The sequence below is a fragment of the Mytilus californianus genome, unplaced genomic scaffold, assembly GCF_021869535.1.
Source record: "Mytilus californianus isolate M0D057914Y unplaced genomic scaffold, xbMytCali1.0.p SCAF_2, whole genome shotgun sequence".
NCBI lineage: Eukaryota > Metazoa > Mollusca > Bivalvia > Mytilida > Mytilidae > Mytilus > Mytilus californianus.
The window spans coordinates 43,559,793-43,579,797 of record NW_026262668.1 but is presented as its reverse complement, the minus strand read 5'-3'; the positions used below and the strand labels follow the sequence as shown (position 1 = coordinate 43,579,797).

The 20,005-nt window shown below is 31.8% G+C and overlaps 1 protein-coding gene across 1 annotated transcript in view; it reads right to left on the bottom strand.

The window, feature by feature from the left end:
* LOC127728964 (mucin-4-like) overlaps positions 1-4,062 on the bottom strand; it is a 96,134-nt gene extending 92,072 nt beyond the window's left edge. Inside the window, exon 1 of the mRNA XM_052236543.1 lies at positions 3,848-4,062. The gene's annotated coding sequence lies outside the window, so the exon portion shown is untranslated. The remainder of the gene's footprint in view (positions 1-3,847) is intronic.
* Between the last annotated feature and the right edge of the window lie 15,943 nt (positions 4,063-20,005).

Sequence of the window (20,005 nt, the reverse complement as noted above, 5' to 3'; positions counted from 1 at the left end):
ATCTAAGGTCAACTTTGCCTGAGGGAGTTGAATCCTTAGTTTCTTTATAATTTGAAAATTTATAAACGGAAAATTTTAGAAAGGTTTGTTATAAATCATGTCAGTACCAAAGTACTGACTACTGAGCTGATGATACCCTCGGGGACTGATAGTCCACCAGCAGAGGTATCGACCCAGTGATGTAAAAAATTGAAAACAACACGTTAACATGTTCTCATCCTGAATATGCATTTAATTTGCCACTGGACGTTAAGCAATTTCTCTCTCCAAACAAGTTGCCTTCCAAAACAATGCTCCCGTGGTATCCCTTTCAGTCAAGTCACTGCGAATCAAGAGAATATACGCAACTGAAAATAAGCAAAATGCTAGACTTTGACAACTACGTAAACATCTTGATGCTCGAGGAGACAATGAACACAGTATATATACAAGTTTCGAAAAAAGCAAACAGAATTGACCGAAAAGAACTTCTGGGGTACAGGGATAAGAATCATGGAGCCAACAGAATACCTCTTGTACTCAATTACCATCCTGCTTTCAAAAATGTGTCATCCATTGTTCGAAAGCTTTGGAAAATTATAGAAAATTACTCCAATTTGAAAAAAAAGTGTTTCCCTCACTATCAGTCATGGCCTTCAGAAGACCAAAAACATCCGTTACAAATTATTTCAAGCTGTATTAACAAAGGAACCTACTCCATCTCCTGTTTTCTACAAACAATGTAGGAGAAGGCATTGTTTGTGTTGTAAAGCTGAAAATACTAGCAGTTCTTTTATAAGCTCCTTTACAATACAAAGTTATACCATATACGTAAATTCCAACTGTTAAACGGAAAACTCAATTTATGTAACACCTGTATCATTCAGTACGTGAAAGAAAATTGACAAATTTAATAGTCGGCTGAATAACCATCGGTCGTGGTACAAAACCAACAAAAACTGTCCCCTCACAAGACATCTTCTCTCAAAGAAACATCATTTTGATAAAGTTACTTTTCAAATTATAGAAGTGAACACGGAGTAGGACACCGCAGCGAGAAGGAGACGAGAAAACTATTGGATCCACCAGCTCAGCTCCATATTTTAAAACCTGATGGTCTAAATGAAAAAGACGAAAAAAGGTACAGGAAAGATAAAGATTATGTTTATGATGGGGCATCGTCCTTAATATCTCTTTAATATTGGCAAATGGACGTTGCAAACTTGCCTTACTTCAACAACAGATTTTGTAAATCAAACAAAAAATCTTGAACGTCACCCAATTTATTACGCATAATCCATTAGACTTCTCCCACATTGTTGTTTCAGTTTATAAAAAATTACTTTACCAGGAGTGAAAATTAGTATTGGTCAAGAAAAATATATATTTAAGTATATTTCTTTGACCTTATCAATCTGTTTATCATTTTTTATTTTTGTGTTTTTATCAAAATAAATCCGAGCACATCATAAGAAAGGTAACCATATCTTAGAGAGAGAAACGCCACATGAAATGTGTTTTACATGTTGTTTGTATTAGACATGTATTGATGATATCATTCCTATAAACCAATAATTAGAACCATTAAGAATGGAACCCGTGGTCAAATTTATGTGTATACACGGCTACTCTTTTGTTATTTACATAATCTTAAAACTATTATTATAAAGTAAAACTCCCATACAAAATTAAAAGGAATTGATACGCTTTTAAGGTTATTTAAACTTTATATCGTGTGTTTAAATGGACTTATTGTTGTCTTGGAATGTGGGTTTCTCACGGACGTTTCTATAGACCTTTTCATTCATTAAACTATGGACGATTTTTTAATCGGACCTTCCGTCGTTAAGTTCTGTTGCATTTTTCTTCGATATGACAGATAATTTCTAATGTGAATTTTAGAAGTATATTTAGTGACAGGCCTCTTCACTTCAAATTCTTATTTGAAACTTATTTAGTTTAAAGGCTAGAAGGAAAAAGGAAAAAATTATCACAGGTGGTAAAAAAAGCAGTTGCTTTATTTAAACCCCACCCGACAACACCTTAAAAATCATTCAACCATACGATTAGTTTTAGATCAGTTTACAACTTGCTGCATGAAAATGCAGTTTAGTTCAGAAAGAACAATCAGCCATAACTATTTTACAGCCAAGCAGTCATTCACTGAAACTGATCACATTTCATTTTAAGATTTTAATGTGATATCGAACAATTTAAAAGTTTTGTATAAACAAATTTAGAGACGCTCATCGTTATTGAAGTGAAGCATATACTATTGAGTTATTAAAGTCGCGATAAAATAGGAAAATGGTCAGTTATGACTTATGAGTCTGCTGAAAAAAATGTGCTGACAGATACAAATTGGTGATTGTGTTAATCTGCTGAACGACACCGTGCAACAACTTATCGATTTAATAGAAATAATTTCTGAACAAAACAGTTTACATATTTGCCCCTTTGTCTTTGATAGATAGTTGTCTTATTGGCAATCATACCATATCTTTTTTTTAACAGATCTATAACAAATAAACAAACAAAATGATATACCAGTAAATAAGTATTTGTTTGACCGTGGTTACTTGAAACTTTTTAGTAAAAAAACCTTAAAAAACATAATAATTCGAACACCTAGAATAACTTAAATTAGCCAATGGCCAGTTTCATTGGGAATATCGAAAACAAGCATAATTTGCAAATAGTTTATCATAATTTATCACCAATTGACTCCTAAATTTTATTTAACACTGCAAAAGTATACTTGTACGTATAGTTTACCTGTTGAATAGTTTAGACAGATAGATATATCTTTATTCTCATTAACTAAATTACATAGTTACAGAGATGATAATATACACAATATAACATATTTTGCATATATAACTGATAATTAATAAGGAAGACTAAAATATGTTTGAATGACCTTAATCTTCATTAATAAATGAAAAATATCATAGGTCAAGTCATGTTTGAAATAGCCTCAAATAAGTTCATTACGCCATTAAATCTTATCGTCGACACTTTTCCAGTCACGATTTTTTCAAAATAGTTAACGAAGCTACTGTTTGTGATCCATCTCCTTGTTTGTTATTACACAATAACCCTTATTAATAGGAATTATCTAGTATTTAGGATTTCAATGAAAAGGGATTATCTATTGTCGGACGTGTTAAATATTAAATTTTTAATTACGCGTATCTCGTCCATATTGCTTTCAGTCTAGTAGTCACACGTTTCAACGCATTGGTATTTTTTTTAAACACCTTTAATAGAATAACATATAATATAAAAGCAAAATAGTATTTAAAATCCATATGCTTTAAATGTTTTATCGGTACTTAGAATGATTTTCAATTTCTTCCTTAAGTGCGGAAGTTATAATAGTACACATATGAATACAACTTGTAATCCATAATGTTATTTTATAGATTAAAAGACCTGTGCACAACTATGTGTTTGCAGCAGCTTTATTAACGTGTTGAGCTAATATTAATAATTCAATCTATAAGAGAGTTTATGTGCAAATGTATGCACAACGTCATTTTTTCATTCTCAGTTTTGCATACTCAGCAAGCGCCTTTTTCAGATAGTCATCTCTATTTCTTAAATAAGGTTTCAATATCATGCAAGCGCCTTTTCAAGTTAAATTTTTTTTAAAAAATGCGTTTTTAATAATTCCCTGTTCAGTTTCCAAATATCCTCTGTAAACAAGTGCACTAATCTTTATTTCAAATATTTATCATGTGTCAGTGTAAATTTAAATTTAATTCAAAGTTTTGGGGGAGATCAGACTTGCCTCGGGCATTTTCATATTTTTTTTTAACAGATGCATAAGTGTCCATGTGTAATTAAAACTTGAAAATAAACTTACCTAAATTGAATTAATTATAAATTAATCCGTTTCGAAAATTTACTTATATCCCAAAGCAGGTAACACAAGTATCCAAAATGATAAAAGTTTATCCAATTCGAAAAAAATCACAAAACATGAAAATCGACGGATTTTTTTAATACCGATTCATGGTTATGACCCACCCAGTTATTTCCAAACGAATGTACTCTTCGGGATTCTCTACCCTTTTCATTATTTGAAAATAATTTTTAGAAAACCTATTTGATGTACAAATGACTACTCAGGTAAAACGAAAATAAATAATTCTACCCAGAATGGCATTACCTAAACAATAATTGTTTACCGAATTTTATAACTATGAATAACAACAATAGAGTACGAAGGGAATGGATTCTCCCAGATCTTTTATCGGAATTTTACATAATTCTTGTCAAACAAGTTTGCAATGTTATTAAATATCCAATATGCGAAGTACTGTTCACATTGTTTATATGGGAACATTGCAAATATACACTAATATAAAAGAATAGAAATTGATAATCTTATTTGCAAATCGAAGACAATTCACCCGTTACAACTTAATTACATGTTATTCAAAATTTCATTAATTGACCCGAGTCTGGCCATACGGCCAAATTACGTTATTTTGTATGTTCAGCAGGACAAGGAGGTGTGATGGGACTTAATAACGGCGTTGTTATATACTGGAACTTGCATTCAGAAGATCTTTACAGAAATCCGTTCCTTTGACTATGCACAAAGTGCATGGGACATATATAATGTCCAAGACATGCAGAACAGAGTTGGAAATGTATGAACAAACTGCAGTAATAATTTGCTCAATTGCTGTTAAGGGAACGACCATTTAACTTCAAGGGGGAGGGGGGGTTACTAAAAAAAAAAATTCTGACTCAAACAAAAAACCATAACCCCCCCCCCCCCCCCTTGAAGTTAAATGGTTGCTCCCTAATTGAAACAGTAGCTTCAGCATATATTGAGGAGACACGTTTTATCAGGGAGATTATTAGAGATGAAAATGAAAAAAAAACTTTAATGTAACGACAACAAATAATGCACCAAAATAACAGATTTTGGGACTATAACTTTAGCAGAGTATTAATGAAGTAATTTGATTATTTGAGGAAATTTATTAACACCGCTAGTTTTCCTCAAGCTCGTCACGTCAGATGCTCAAGACAGAAAAAAAACTTAAAAAATAAATCAAGCAAAAAAGAATACAACAAAAAATACTGAAAAAAAGAGAATAAAAACTTGAATCAGAAAGTAATCAAACTGTTGTTAATTTACTAATAATTTTTATATTTCTGTGTTGTGAAAATGATGCGTTTAATATCAAGACAAATAGGTATTGTAACATCGGTCAACTTGACTTTTCTCACACCTTTGTACATCACCGACAGTGTATATGTCAACGTAGCCTGTCATTCAATACCTTTTATACTTGGTTACATTTTTAGACCATCTTCAAAGATTTTAACCTCCCGAGTTTCTCATTTCCTCTTGTTTGATTTGAATGGTGTAATATAACACTACAGAGTTAAACATCTCTTTCAATACATTTCGAGTCGGCTATTGTAAAAGAAAACACGTTCTTGTTTATTTCAATATTTTGGGATTTAAACTTAAATTAGTTAATTTTCAGCTTAAATTCAGTAAAATCTAAATTTATAAAAACATCGAAGAGATTTTATCTCAATAGCAGTCATACAAACTGAAACATGATAATTTGAAATAGAAAAGGAAGAAGCCTGGTCGTCTTTATCAAAAATGAACTTTAACATTGTATTTCCACAACCGTACCGGATTGGAAGTTTTTATTCATTCCATTAACCAATAAGGACATGGTGAAATAATTCATTACCCGAAATCATTAAACGCAATTGACATAACCCAAAACAGAAGAACAGCACTTAATTGTCTTGTTCTTCATCTTAATGTCATAGGGAGACATTCAACACGGATAAATATAGGGTGTAATCATAAAACATGAAAATCGACGTACATACTGTACGTATTGGTTATATCTTTGATTCTTGTGTTTACATTATCTCTATTTGGATTATGATATATGTGGAATTATTATAATCTATGATTAAAAGACAAATAAGAATTTCCTGGATTCAGACGAATTTATGTACAAACACTTCGACGTGTTCACTAAGCAAAAAGGAAAAAAAACATACAAATACAAAATAACAAAAAACAAAATTAACAAAATCAATGATAAAACAGAGACAATTTAAAAAAAAAAAACCAGACGAACGGACAAATAAACTAAAATAATAAAAAATGTCTTTTTTTTGTGGAGAACATTATTAAAATTAAAATACAAAATAAATTATAATTTCAACCTTTATGTATATGAATTACTGAGTTTTGGATAAAGAACATTCAAGAAATTTATGCTTGTATGAGGTTTAACATGTAGTTGAATTTCCGTTTTCTAGATAAAGATAAAGTTTTTCTCTTTGTTCAGCCTGAAACATAAGGTGACTTTTATAACTATAAAATGTATTATTATGACGTGTGTTTAGAGTACAAAATTGTGGTTTGTTGAACCCCTATTTTCGATCGAAAATTATCCAAAAACAACTACAATCGGAAAATAACTTTAGATTAACGAATCATTTTTGATATTCTAGTAGCCCCGACTACTGACGTCAGACATGTTTCAGTTATATATTTTTTTTATGAACGATACTGATAACCTAGCTGTGCTCTTTCTGATAAATCATGTGAAAAGGTAAATATTTAATGTACTTAAATTTGAAGTTTATAGCCCAGCTTCGTGCCTTTATGAAACAGGAAATGAAAAACGGACATTTCATTCACACATTAATTACTCATTGTTTATTCAGAAACATTACCTGCTACACTGTACACATCAAAATACAACTTTTATAAATTCTTTGTTTTTAAAACTTTTTGATAAAACTTTACGTTGATTTATGGCATTGAATATATGAAAAGTACAAAAATATTTCATTTTATCATTATCATATCCGGAAAAATGATGATGACATGCACCAGCTATTTGGTCGTCTTCCTTGGAATTAGTTCACACGATTTGTTATTCAGTGTGTTCGTTTGTCCATTGTTTAAGATAAAATTCCATTCCAAATATTTAATCATTCATAGAATATGAGCAATAAGTAGCGAAAACAATTCCATGGTCTGTGCGAAAAATGAAAATTTAAAGTATCGTCGAACAGAAATTGCAATTACAACTAATTTTGAAACCCTGTTACAAATCAACATTCAAACCAATACAAAAGTACAGCTATCATGTCGGATACTGCCAGTCACAGACTTTTCTGACCAGTTGGCATTTGGGAAAGTTGTTATGAGGAACGATCTTTTCTAAAACTTTCTTTTCCAAATTAAGGTATCGATGCCAAAAAATTTAGGCAATATCCTTAATCATAAATCAATTCCATAAAAAAAATACCTCCTATCTTAAACACATACCACACCTATTGCGCCTAAAATATTTTCAATTATAAAACGGTGTTGCATGATCTCAGTATTGACGACTTCATATCTAATCATCTGTTAGTTCCCAATCAATATAATCCAGCTGGCGGAGTTATTATACTGGTAACCTATTAAATCTTTGTCAACAATACTTCTCCTCGAAATGTGTTAACCAAATGACCGAAATACCGTTAGCCTACTTGAATCCATACATTGAAAACACAACTTAAAAAATTCTAATAGATTCAGTTACTACTTATATCAGGTAAAGGGTTAAACGCAAAAGAGAAGAAGTGTATACTCTTTCCAAATGCGTTAAGGTTGTAAGGTCGTTAATGCAAATTAGAATTTAAAAAAACTGAATGGGTCTATGAGCACTCACACTACATTTATCTTTAAAAACCCAAACGTTGCTAAACACATGTCTTACCTCCATAACACAAATGTTGTCCACGCAGACAAAGCCCCGAATAACATCGTTTTTGTATGTAAATCACATTACATGTACATAAACTGCTTAATAACAGAATAAGGTATTGCCAATTTACTTGGAAACTCAACATATACGCCACGACACTTACCAAAGAGGAAATTCTAAACAATCATAGGTCTGATTTATGTTCTTTAAGAATTTCTACCAAAGAGGATGGACATGATCTTTTTTCACTGTACTGGATACCAAAATAACACAAGTGTCCTTCAAACAACGCTATATTGTTAGGTCTGTCAAGTGCTCCATGAAACCTCTTTTCAAACTGCTGGTCTCTGGTGGAGAGTTTTCTCATTGGCAATCATACCATATCTTCTTATTTTTATATAACATCAATTTCATCAACAATCAAAGCCAGGCTTCAGAATTACTTTGAAACAACTAATTAAAAAGTTGGAAAGATCTGTTACTAGTAGTTAAACATAAAATCTTAAGTCTTTTCCTCTTGCAATAGCATAAACAAACTGACTTCTCTACCCTTACACTAGTATACCTCATTCTATACTGAAAGCAAGGTTGAAAGAACTAGTCAAACATTGTTTCATAAAACAAAATGACAAGCGTCAAAAACCACTCTAGGCATTCCTATGGGCACTAATTGAGCTCCTCTTTTTGCCGACTTGCTTTTTTGCAAACACATAAGACAGAATTAATACAGCAGCTTCTCTGGTAGTTTTATCCTTTAACATCACGTTCCGCTATATTGTTGATGTCCTCTCACTAAATAAATCCAAATTTGGTGACTATGTTGAACGTATTTAACCCATAGAACTTGAAAAAAAGGATCCCACATATACAATTAAGTCTGCCTCGTATCTTAGGCTTACATGTAGAAATTGACAATGAGGGTCGGTTGAGAACAAAAGTATATGACAAATAGGAGGATTTCAGCTTCCTAATTGTAAACTTTCCTTTTCTATGTAGCTACATTCCAACAGCGCTTCCTATGGAGTATATATTTCACAGTTGATATGATATTCCTGAGCTTGCATTTCCTATCATGATTTCTTTGATAGAGGATTGCAGCTTACAAGGAAGCTATTGAATAACCAGGGTTCCAAGTGATAAAGTTGAAGACACTCGAAAGTTGAAATCACTTCGGAAGTGTTACGGACGCTGTCAATTGGTTGACCGTTATGGAATATCTGTGTCACAGATAACCACGGATATGTTCCGATCGTCGTAACGACAATAACGTCCACTTTTCTTCGATCGTGTTTTTATTTGCTTCATTTCATGTTTTTTTTAAAGTTCATGCAGGGATTTTATGTCATCAATTAACACACCTTTTCTTTTTATAGTAGCGTGTTTTGTGTGTGTGTGTGTGTTTTCTAAATGATTTCTCAATACATATAAAACTGATGTACAACGACTTTCTTATTACTATGAATTGAAGACTTATATTGTAAAACAATTTTTTTCTCAATGATGTAATGTTTGTAAAATGCTACTACTATAACACTCAGAAATATAGCAGAATGAAATCAAAATGACCGTTGCACGTTTGTTGTCGAATCGATTAATAAATAAACATATCAGATCAAATGGTCAGATATAAAACAATTGTCTTTCCAACGTTAGCTTTCTATAATCCATTGATTAGTCGTTTGTAGCATCTTCATGATCGAAGTCATCAAAGAACAATATTAAGTTTAAATATCAGATCGGCTGTCAATGATAAACAAATGAAGTAGTACGTCATTCGATGAAATTTCTGGTTTGAAGATCCGATCAAGCTCAAATTGTTTGAATTGGCATAGGATGCCACAAGAGTGTAGGTATGATGTCACAAGTGTTTAGGTATGATGTCACAAGGGTTTAGGTATGATGCCACAATCCGCCTAGTTTCATGCAAATTGCGCTACATTGATATGGATTGTCGCATGCAAATTAAGTGAAAGCCTTTCTTCTACTGCTTGTAAGGGTACCTCTACCGAAAACCATAATATGTAAGATTATGAGTTTTATCATATATCTGAAATACTACAACATCAAAACAAAAACACTATAGTCCTTTAACATGAACACACTTTACACAAATTTCAGACCTTGAATGGCTATCTCATAGATATATGCCCATAGTTTTATTTGCAATGACAGAATTACAGATAAAAATCAGAAAATCTTTCAGCTTTATTAGAAGGCATGAAAAGGCTGTGCTGTTTGTCACAGAATTGAAAATCACAAATGATTGCAACATAAGAATGCTCAAAAGACAATCGAATACCTGTCATATCCTAACTAAAAACTAAGCACATTTAAGGGAAGAATAGAAATAAAAAGAAATTTGAAGAACTGTCAGAGTTGATTCGCTTAACACATATTCCGAGAAAAAATTTCTTCCTTCCGTCTTTCTGCATGCCATTGCATTGTTTGTCCTTCTTCGATTTAGGACACCTTATTCAACTCTCGAAATTCATTTATTTATCTGTTTATCTATTTATCTCATTATTTCTGTATTTCTTTGTTTATTAATTTCTTAATTTCTTTCTTTATTCATTTCTTAATTTCTTTCTTTATTCATTTCTTAATTTCTTTCTTTATTCATTTCTTAATTTCTTAATTATTAATTTCACAATTTTTCCTTTCTTTCTTTCTTTATCTATCAATCTATCTATTTGTTTATTTATTCTAATCTTTCAGTAATTTATCCTTTCAACACTTCTCCTTTCTTTATTTCTTTATCTTTAAATTTATCTATTTATTTATTTATTCTAATCTTTCAGTAATTTATCCTTTCAAAACTTCTCCTTTCTTTCGTGTTGCTCATCATTTTGAACACTCTTGTTCTAAATCAATAGCTTCAAACAAAGGTGAAGTATGTATTGTCTCAATCCATTGACCAGTAATATAGTTTAACGCAGTTTTATCTTTTCTTAATGCAAGCATCATCGATCCAAATTATATCAATATTTCATGACATCTAATGTTTTAGTTATTCATATGAGCTTAGCGCGAATCCATGAGCCAATTTGTATAAATAAACAAATACACCATTTAGACCAACACATGTTTGTTTGTCTGCAGTAATGTGAAAGAATTTCTTCTACTGCGTGTAGCTCAACCGAAAACATCGATTAGCTGATTCCTGCTATTATGTATTTATTCGTCATGAAATTTGAGCAAAATTTCACACTCGAACGCATGACAATGTAAACAAAACCATAGTAATGATAGTTGAAAAACTACACAGAATATTCTTCTGATTTTTTGTTCTGTTAATGCGATTGATGTGTCATATTGTCTTAAAAAGTAGGACTTAATTCTATTAAAATAAGCCGATAATATGCAAAATTAGCAACCCATTCATTATATTCATTCTTTGCATTGTATGTTGCCCTCACACTCTCTTGTTAATTTTTAACCCTTTCTTGCGCTGTAATCCATTATCGACGAATACTTGTGTTAACAAAAAGTTTAAGTATTCAATAAAATTCAAATTTCTAATAAGCTGTTTGCAATTTTTTTCAAAACTACGAAATCAAGTATCCACGGAAATAGTTTTCCTTAATTCACGAAAATTAGAATTTCGCGAAAATAACTTAATCTACAACTGAACAGTGATTTGTACATCGGATGTAACCTTGAGAGGTCATACCGATGTTATGTTGCCGCAGAAATTTCCTTGCCGTTTGACTGATAACCGCGAACGTATTTCGTATAATTACGCGGATATTATCGAGTGCAAAATAACATTCCTCATATTGTTATATCTTAATTTCATCAATAAATATTCTTGATTTTTTTTTTGAGAACATAGATAAATGATATGAAAATGTTTTGTCGTGAGAAATATATATATCAATAACAAATCATGAATACCGAAAATTTGTGTTAACGCATGCGGAAGAATATCTCGAGAACGTTTTGCAACAAAAGCGGGAAAATATGAATGCTACTCAAATCCAATCTATTAGAAAAACGAATTATTACAGAAGAGTGTCCACCATGCACTTGCACTGCACTATCATTAGATTAGTAGAAAAAAATGATATATAAATGGATGAAAATTTGCCTGTAGAGTTATTAAGATGGTCTGCTATATATATAACTGTTATACAAATACTAATATAATATATAACAACAAACCAGAGTATACTGATAACAAATGATTATATCATTACAATATAATAATAATTATTACGGTGAGGTTGAATTCCCTATCATTTATTCATCATCCACACAAGAACTTGTCTCAGAAAAAAAAATATCTTTGTACCTTAACCCAACTTTCAGATATAGAGATATTATTTTTTTTTTTAGACAAGTGCTTGTGACCGTCCACCAGAACTTGCGGTCATCCGATGATCAGTACTTCAGTACTTTGATTTTATTTATTAGTTAGAAAAAATTCAATGGTATGATCATCTACGATCATTTTCAACTAAGTAATAGATAATAAGATAATTCCACCAAAACTCTCCACTTCTATCAAGCAATGTTTATGTTGTGTGAAACTATAATAGACAGAGAAAAACTTTAGATAAGAAAAATATTATCAGCACAAGATCTACAAATATGTCAATATGGCGGAAATTGTCAGTCGACTCCTTTTAGGAGTGATTGCCCTTATATGACGATGTTTACCTCTTTTTACGATTAGCGCTAAAACTTAAAAAGATAGAGAGAAACTGTAAGCAGCAAACATGATCAGCAAGACAAGATCTACAAAAAGGCCAGAAGGCAGAAATTGTCAGTCCATTTTTTCCAGGATTTATTGCCTTTGAATGACGGTTTTTAGCATTATTTTTGGTGCAAAAACTTTATAATCACAGAAGATTGAAATTAACTGTATACAGTTTTAAATGATAAGCAGCAATACAACAAGATCAACAAAGAAGATTTGAGTCAATAAATCAATTACTTGTCTACAATGCTTGAAAGTGGCCATTTATTTGTATATCATTTTATTTGTGCTATTGTTTTTCTGATAATTTACTTGATTGTGTTTTATGAAATCCATGATTTGTTTTCTTGTAAAAAATCTCAATTAAAAAAAATGAGTTTGTTACATAGACGAACAACCCCAACCTATAGTAAATAAATCGCTAGTTTGTAACTTACCAATTACATGCAATATTTTGGAGCTTACATCCAGATATGCTGTGTTTTAAAGGTACATAAATAGAACTTTCAGTTTGGGATTAAATGCTGAGATTGACATTACACAATAGGTAATCTTTTCAACCATACAAAAAGAAAATGATATTTTCAATACACGCCCAATGAAATGTTTTTATTTCTACATGTACTTTTTGTATTTTTAAGAAGATATTTTCAGCTGTACTTGAGAATTGTAATTTATTGGTTTAGAAAATTAGTAAGAAATATATTTATGAAAGCTAAATTCAAAATGAACACACAGAACTTATCTTCCAATGATGGAATTTGGTATTGTTGATAGTAATTGTATGGTTAAATCTTATTTTGCTCAATTATAAACATACTTATTACTTTTCACACTAGCTTTCGCAATAAAAACATTTTTTCTTTCGTAGTGTTAAACTGTGTTTGCAGTGATCGGGAAGGACGTGCGCCTTGCGCCAATTGCGCTTATCGACCAGAAATGGCGCATAGAGTGACAAATGTAAGCGCCCGCGTGGCGCATGATATTTTTCACTTCGTTTTGAAACGTTGAGATATCGTCAAATGGATTTCCGATCGTATTTCGTGCCGCCATGTGTGAGTACACAACTGTGTAGTGTTTACTCCAATGATAGGAGCACCTATATATTTTTGGGACGTCTCGGGTGTTTTCATATGGTAATAATAGCAATATGCGGTATGACTGATTACCCAAAAAACGTAATTAACCATCATTCATGATATAATTTTTTATAAACAACTTTAAATTTGTGAAAATTGGCTAGTACAGGCAAGAATTCTTCTCTAATTATAATCTTTTAAGTAAGCTTGCTATTGTTTCCATTGAAAAATCCAAAAGCCTTTTTATGAATAGCATAGTATTTGTCTCCATAAAAGGGGCTTAACTGTCCTTGTCACTTTTTTTGGTCTTTGGCTCGTTTTGACATTTTGTAAACATGCCTTCAGCGAATTGTTGTTGTGTCTTATCAATTAACGTTGCTCTCTACTGTTATTCTTGTCATCGTGATGAAGTAATAATAATACAAGTGCAGAGAAAATGCCAGAAACGTCCTCTAATACGGAACGTCTGGAATAAGTATGGTATCGACGAAGACCCAAATTTAATGTAAAAAAAAAACATGAACATGAACAAGGGAACAGTACCAGTTTTAACATTGTAAATAAAGGTTATCGTAAATATTGCCCGGTTTGGAAGAAGTTATTGTATATTCATTGAAATTGAAATTACAAAATCACAGGAACAATATCCATGATATTAATTAGAATCATACTTGTAAGTACAGTGAAATATACACTTTTTTACTTTTTTTTTATTGTAAACGAATGGCCCACTCATTTGACAACATGGCCCATTAATTCTAAAAATGGCCCATTGAATTTATTTTTGGGGGGCCCTGGGCCCATAGAGAATAAATCCTTCCAAATCACTGCTGTTTGAAATGAAAACAAAACATTTTTACGTATGATAATGTTATTAACCAATTTATCAAAATTTCTAATTTTAACTTAAAGAATCTACTGCCATTCACTATTATGAACACAGTTTATGGAACAGATGCGTCCATTCATTGTTTGAGTATGTAATAGTGATCCCATGAGGACGCGGTATGTCAGAGTCAGATCGCCCGACGGCCTGAGGCCGGAGGGGTGATCTGACTTTGACATACCAAGTACGAATGGGATAACTATTTTACACCCCAGCTCACAATTTCTGAGGCCTTTATAAATAAAAAAAGAATAATTTCCTTCGGAAAAGACATTATTAAATGAAATCAAAATGAATGCATAATATATAAAATTAGTGTCTCCTTCCGTCACCTGGGGCCTGTTTATCGAAACTGTCCTAAGATCGGTCCTAAGAATTTCTTAGGACAGAAATTAGGATAAAGTTAGGACCGACTTACGACATGTCTCAGCATGCACATCGAAGCTATCTTAGGATTATCTTAGCTAGGATGTCCTAACCGCTGTCCTAAGTATTGGCGTTAAAGAAAATAACAAATTAAAAATGAAAAAATGAAAATATTGTATCAAATTTAACCAATAACTATAATTTAAAAAAAGATAAATAATTATTAGTTTTAAATTAAAGGTGATAAATACTTTTTATATTATAATTGTACATTTAAACTCATAAAACAAAACATAAGACAAAAAATATAACTACGTTTTATATAAGAATTGAAATAAACGAATTGTAAATAGTTAAAATAAAATATATAATCGGTAAAATCATTATATGCTTTGAGTGAGCTGAATTCGAAGTGCCACGGTTTCATACTTAAAAGTTCAAAAGCAAATCTCGTGCATCTTTCATATAAATACTGAGTGCTATTTTATTACTGCAAATAACATGCGATGATACGTGTGAATATAAGAGACGAAATTCGAATTATACCGATGCAATACTACAGACTCTCCTTGACGACGTGGACAAGAGTAACACTTTGCTTTTTGGTAAATTGTCAAATGTTGCAACAAATGGTGCTGAAAAGAGGGATAGGGATTTAATATGCATTAAGGAAACTGCCATTTGATTTTTATGGGGGGGGGACTAGGTTTAAATTTGAAAAAAAGGCAGGACAGGAGTTTGGAGTAAAAAAATAGGCAAGATGAGCAACTTTGCAAAAAAAAAGAGCAAGATGACAATTTATGTAAAACAAAAGTCAGTATAAACTAATAAAAAAAGGCAGGACCGAATAGAGTGAAAAATAAAAAGGAAGGACAGAGATTACAACAACAAAAAAAGCCCCCTCCCCCTTTTCATAAAAATCAAATGGTAGTTCCCTAAAGTAAATGCAACACAGGCCATATTTGTTTATAAAACAACCATCCTATATATATCCTAAAATTAGGACCATCCTAAGACCATCTTAAGACACCTAAATTGATATCCTAAAGTTAGGACAATTCCTAGGATTTTCCTAAGTTACGACATGTTTGATAAACCCACTTAGGATTAAGATATGTCCTAAGTTGGTCTTAGGACACGTCCTAATCCTAAGACTGCTTCGATAAACAGGCCCCAGATCCCAAACTAAGTATGGTAAAAAAATAAATCTAGAAGATAATATAACTGCCAGGTTAATCTAAAGCAACAATACAACCTAAGAACTTTGTATTAAAATATTATGAAATGGTAACTTTTTTACGTTCACACTATTCATTCTTAAGACTCGAGATGTTTGTTTTTTTAATGAAATGAGGATAACTACGACACGTAGTTTAATACCGTCCTTAAAGTATGTGTGCGCATCTTCTTTAACTTGATGACATAGTTATTATGACTCAAGTATCTGTTAACAGATTGGAATCATTTCATGTTCATTTTAAATCGTCCATTTCATGATCGTCTTTGCGTTATGCGAGGGCGTAAAACACCAACAACCAATCATCAATCGATTGACTACTTAACTGTTTTACATATAAACATATATCATCAATTTTTTGGGATGTAATATACGTGTCAGTTAAAGATTGGCGGAATATACCAAACGGATATTCAAACAACTTAACTCATAAGTCGATAACAAACTGACAACGCCGTGGCAAAAAAACGAAAAACGACCAAAAGACAAACAACAGCATACAAAACACGACTTAGAAAAATTAAGACTGAGTACCACGAACATTACTAAATTCCGGGGAAGGGTTAGCAAGGTGTCAATTAATCTAAGTTGATACCACCACTTGTGCAATGCCAGTACCTGAGGGCAGCATCCACCCAAGATGGCAATACAACAGCCCTCACGGGATTCCATTAACAAGTTGATCGAGTTACAGGATATAATTTTTTTTTTTCTACTTAAAATTGCAATTGATGCAATGAAATGAAAATGAAATGAAAATGAACAGAAAGTCACATTTAATGTTGATTGCATGTTTCTATCACGAATAGTGACTATTATGAAAATGACATCTTTAACTTAGAAGTACATGATGTTTCAAACTCATGCCATTTTAATTTTTTAATAACTCTTGATATGACAAATAAAATCATTTTGAGCAATTTTTACCTAAGAACCTGGGGCCTGTTTATCGAAACTATCCTAAGATCGGTCCTAAGAATTTCTTAGGATAGAAATTAGGATAAAGTTAGGACCGACTTACGACATGTCTCAGCATGCACATCGAAGCTATCTTAGGATTATCTTAGCTAAGATGTCCTAACCGCTGTCCTAAGTATTCGCGTAAAAGAAAATAACAAATAAAAATGAAAAAATGAAAATATTGTATCAAATTTAACCAATTACTATCATTTTAAAAAAAAGATAAATAATTAGAAAATAATTATCAGTTTTAAATTAAAGGTGGTAAATACTTTTTTTTATTATAATTGTACATTTAAAATCATAAAACAAAAAATATAGCTGCGTTTTCTTAGAATTGAAACAAACGAATTGTAAATAGTTAAAATAAAATATATAATCGGTAAAATCATATGCTTTGAGTGAGCTGAATTCGAAGTGTCACGGTTTCATACTTAAAAGTTCAAAGGCAAATCTCGTGCATTTTTCATATAAATACCGAGTACTTCAACTATTTTATTATTGCAAAAAACATGCAATGATACGTGTGAATATAAGATACGAAATTCGAATTCTACCGATGCAAAACTACAGACTCTCCTGGACGACGTGGACAAGAGTAACACTTTGCTTTTTGGTAAATTGTCAAATGTTGCAACAAATTGTGCTGAAAAGAGGGATAGGGATGTAATATGAATTAAGGGAACTACCATTTGATTTTTATAGGGGGGGGGGGGGGGGGGGGGACTAGGATGAAATTTGAAAAAAAAAGCCGGACAGGAGTTTGGGAGTAAAAAAAAATGCAGGATGAGGAACTTTGCATAAAAAAAGGCAGGATGACAATTTACATGTATGTAAAAAAAGTCAGGATAAACTAATAAAAAAAGGCAGGACCGAATAGAATGAAAATAAAAAGGAAGGACAGAAATTACAAAAATAAGCAGAAAAACATTTTTCATCCTAGCTACCCCCCCCCCCCCCCCCCCCTCCTTCCGGTCCAAATGGTAGTTCCCTAAAGTAAATGCAACCAATACAGGCTATATTTGTTTATAAAATAACCATCCTAAATATATCCTAAAGTTAGGACCATCCTAAGACCATCTTAAGACACCTAAATTGGTATCCTAAAGTTAGGACAATTCCTAGGATTTTCCTAAGTTACGACATGTTTGATAAACCCACTTAGGACTAAGATATGTCCCAAGTTGGTCTTAGGACACGTCCTAATCCTAAGACTGCTTCGATAAACAGGCCCCTGAACGAAACTACAAACGCATGATGAGTTGGCAAAATTGAAATCGTTAAAAACATATGGTTGATATTTTATTATCTTGTTCTTTTGATGTCTTGTATTAGAGATTTTAAACATCCAACTCATACCCATGCAAACAAATTCGGGATGCAGTATAAAGTAATGATTTTGTAATATCAAACACTTAATACAAGGCAAGAAAAGAAAAGAAAGAAAACAATTACAGAGATTTTAATCGGGTTTTATAGATGATATATCCCTGGCAATACTAATCTAACGCTTTAATTTACTGAAATAAATATTTCTGTCTAATGTGAAGAAACGTGACTAAACCAGTATGTACATCATTAAATAATCCAATAATTTATTGATTATTGGTTACATGTACAAGCTTGAAACTATGAGATCTTTTGCTGTGTCCCGTGCCAATTCTTCATCATTTGAATAACCGAATCAGATTCAGGCTGCCAACAAGTTTATAAGAATGAAGATTAAATTCACTATGAAAAATATTATAAAATATGGTTATCAAATCTGTACATGTTTGTCTTCAATAAAAATATATGGTTACAGAATGACTAGGTGTATATTTAACCAGGCCCGGTTTGGGATTTTATTAAAAAGCCAAGATAAAAAGAATGAACGGTACCTGTCTTGAAAAGTAATATTAACTGTCATTGTTAATCTTTATAAATGTTTTAATATTTTAGGGTTGGAAAATAGGAATTTAGAATGATTATCAAACTAATCAGCATTTATGTTATTTTATATTTTGAAGTACATTTTTGTTGATAATCCTAGTGTTTGGACAGTGACGTTCGATTGTAAAACATATGTACTAACGAAAAAAAAATCTCTGTTGACTGATAAATATATCTTTTGATAGATATGCTAATACACCTTTAAAAGTCTGTATCATTTGTCATGGAACAAAAACTTTCAGTATGGCATGATTTTAAAACATCATATACTTCAAAGCTAAAGATGTCATTTTCATAATGAAATTCTAACATTAAATACAAGTAACAGTGCGTAGAAAAGCATACTGACAATGCATTATATTAAACCAGGAAGTTACAAAAAAGCTAGCATGCATTACATAAATTAAATATATTAATAAGTTTTCAATATACAATTTGATTGATAGCTGGTTCAATAGAAAATATCTATAAAATAGTCAATGCATTAACAAGACGAAACATGTTATCATTGTAGAGGGTATATTGGGACATTATTTGCATGTGTTAATTTACGTGAAGAGAGTATGGCACTCTCACTACATGGGATATTGGATTTAACAGTTATTGCGATTCTGACTGGACGTACCTTGTACAGCACTTCAACACTGTGCAAAATAAATAACACAAAATCAAAGGAAAACAAACCAAAATAGTATTGAATTTAGAAGGTGACTTCGTCATACCCCTTTGCAAGCTAGTATTAAAGCTCAAACGCAATTTTCAATTTGACTGCTATTATAAAACAGAATCTTAATAAAATTGAGAATGGAAATGGGGAATATGTCAAAGAGACAACAACCGGACTAAAGAGCAGACAACAACCGAAGGCCACCAATGGGTCTTCAACGCAGCGAGAAAATCCCGCACCCGGAGGTGGTCCTCAGATGGCCCCTAAATAAAATTGAGTACTAGTTCTGTGAAAATGGAAGTCACACTAAACTCCAAAACATATAAATGAACTAAAATGAAAAAACATAAAAGACTAACAAAGGCCAGAGGCTCCTGACTTGGGACAGGCGCAAAAATGCGGCGGGGTTAAACATGTTTTGTGAGATCTCAACCCTC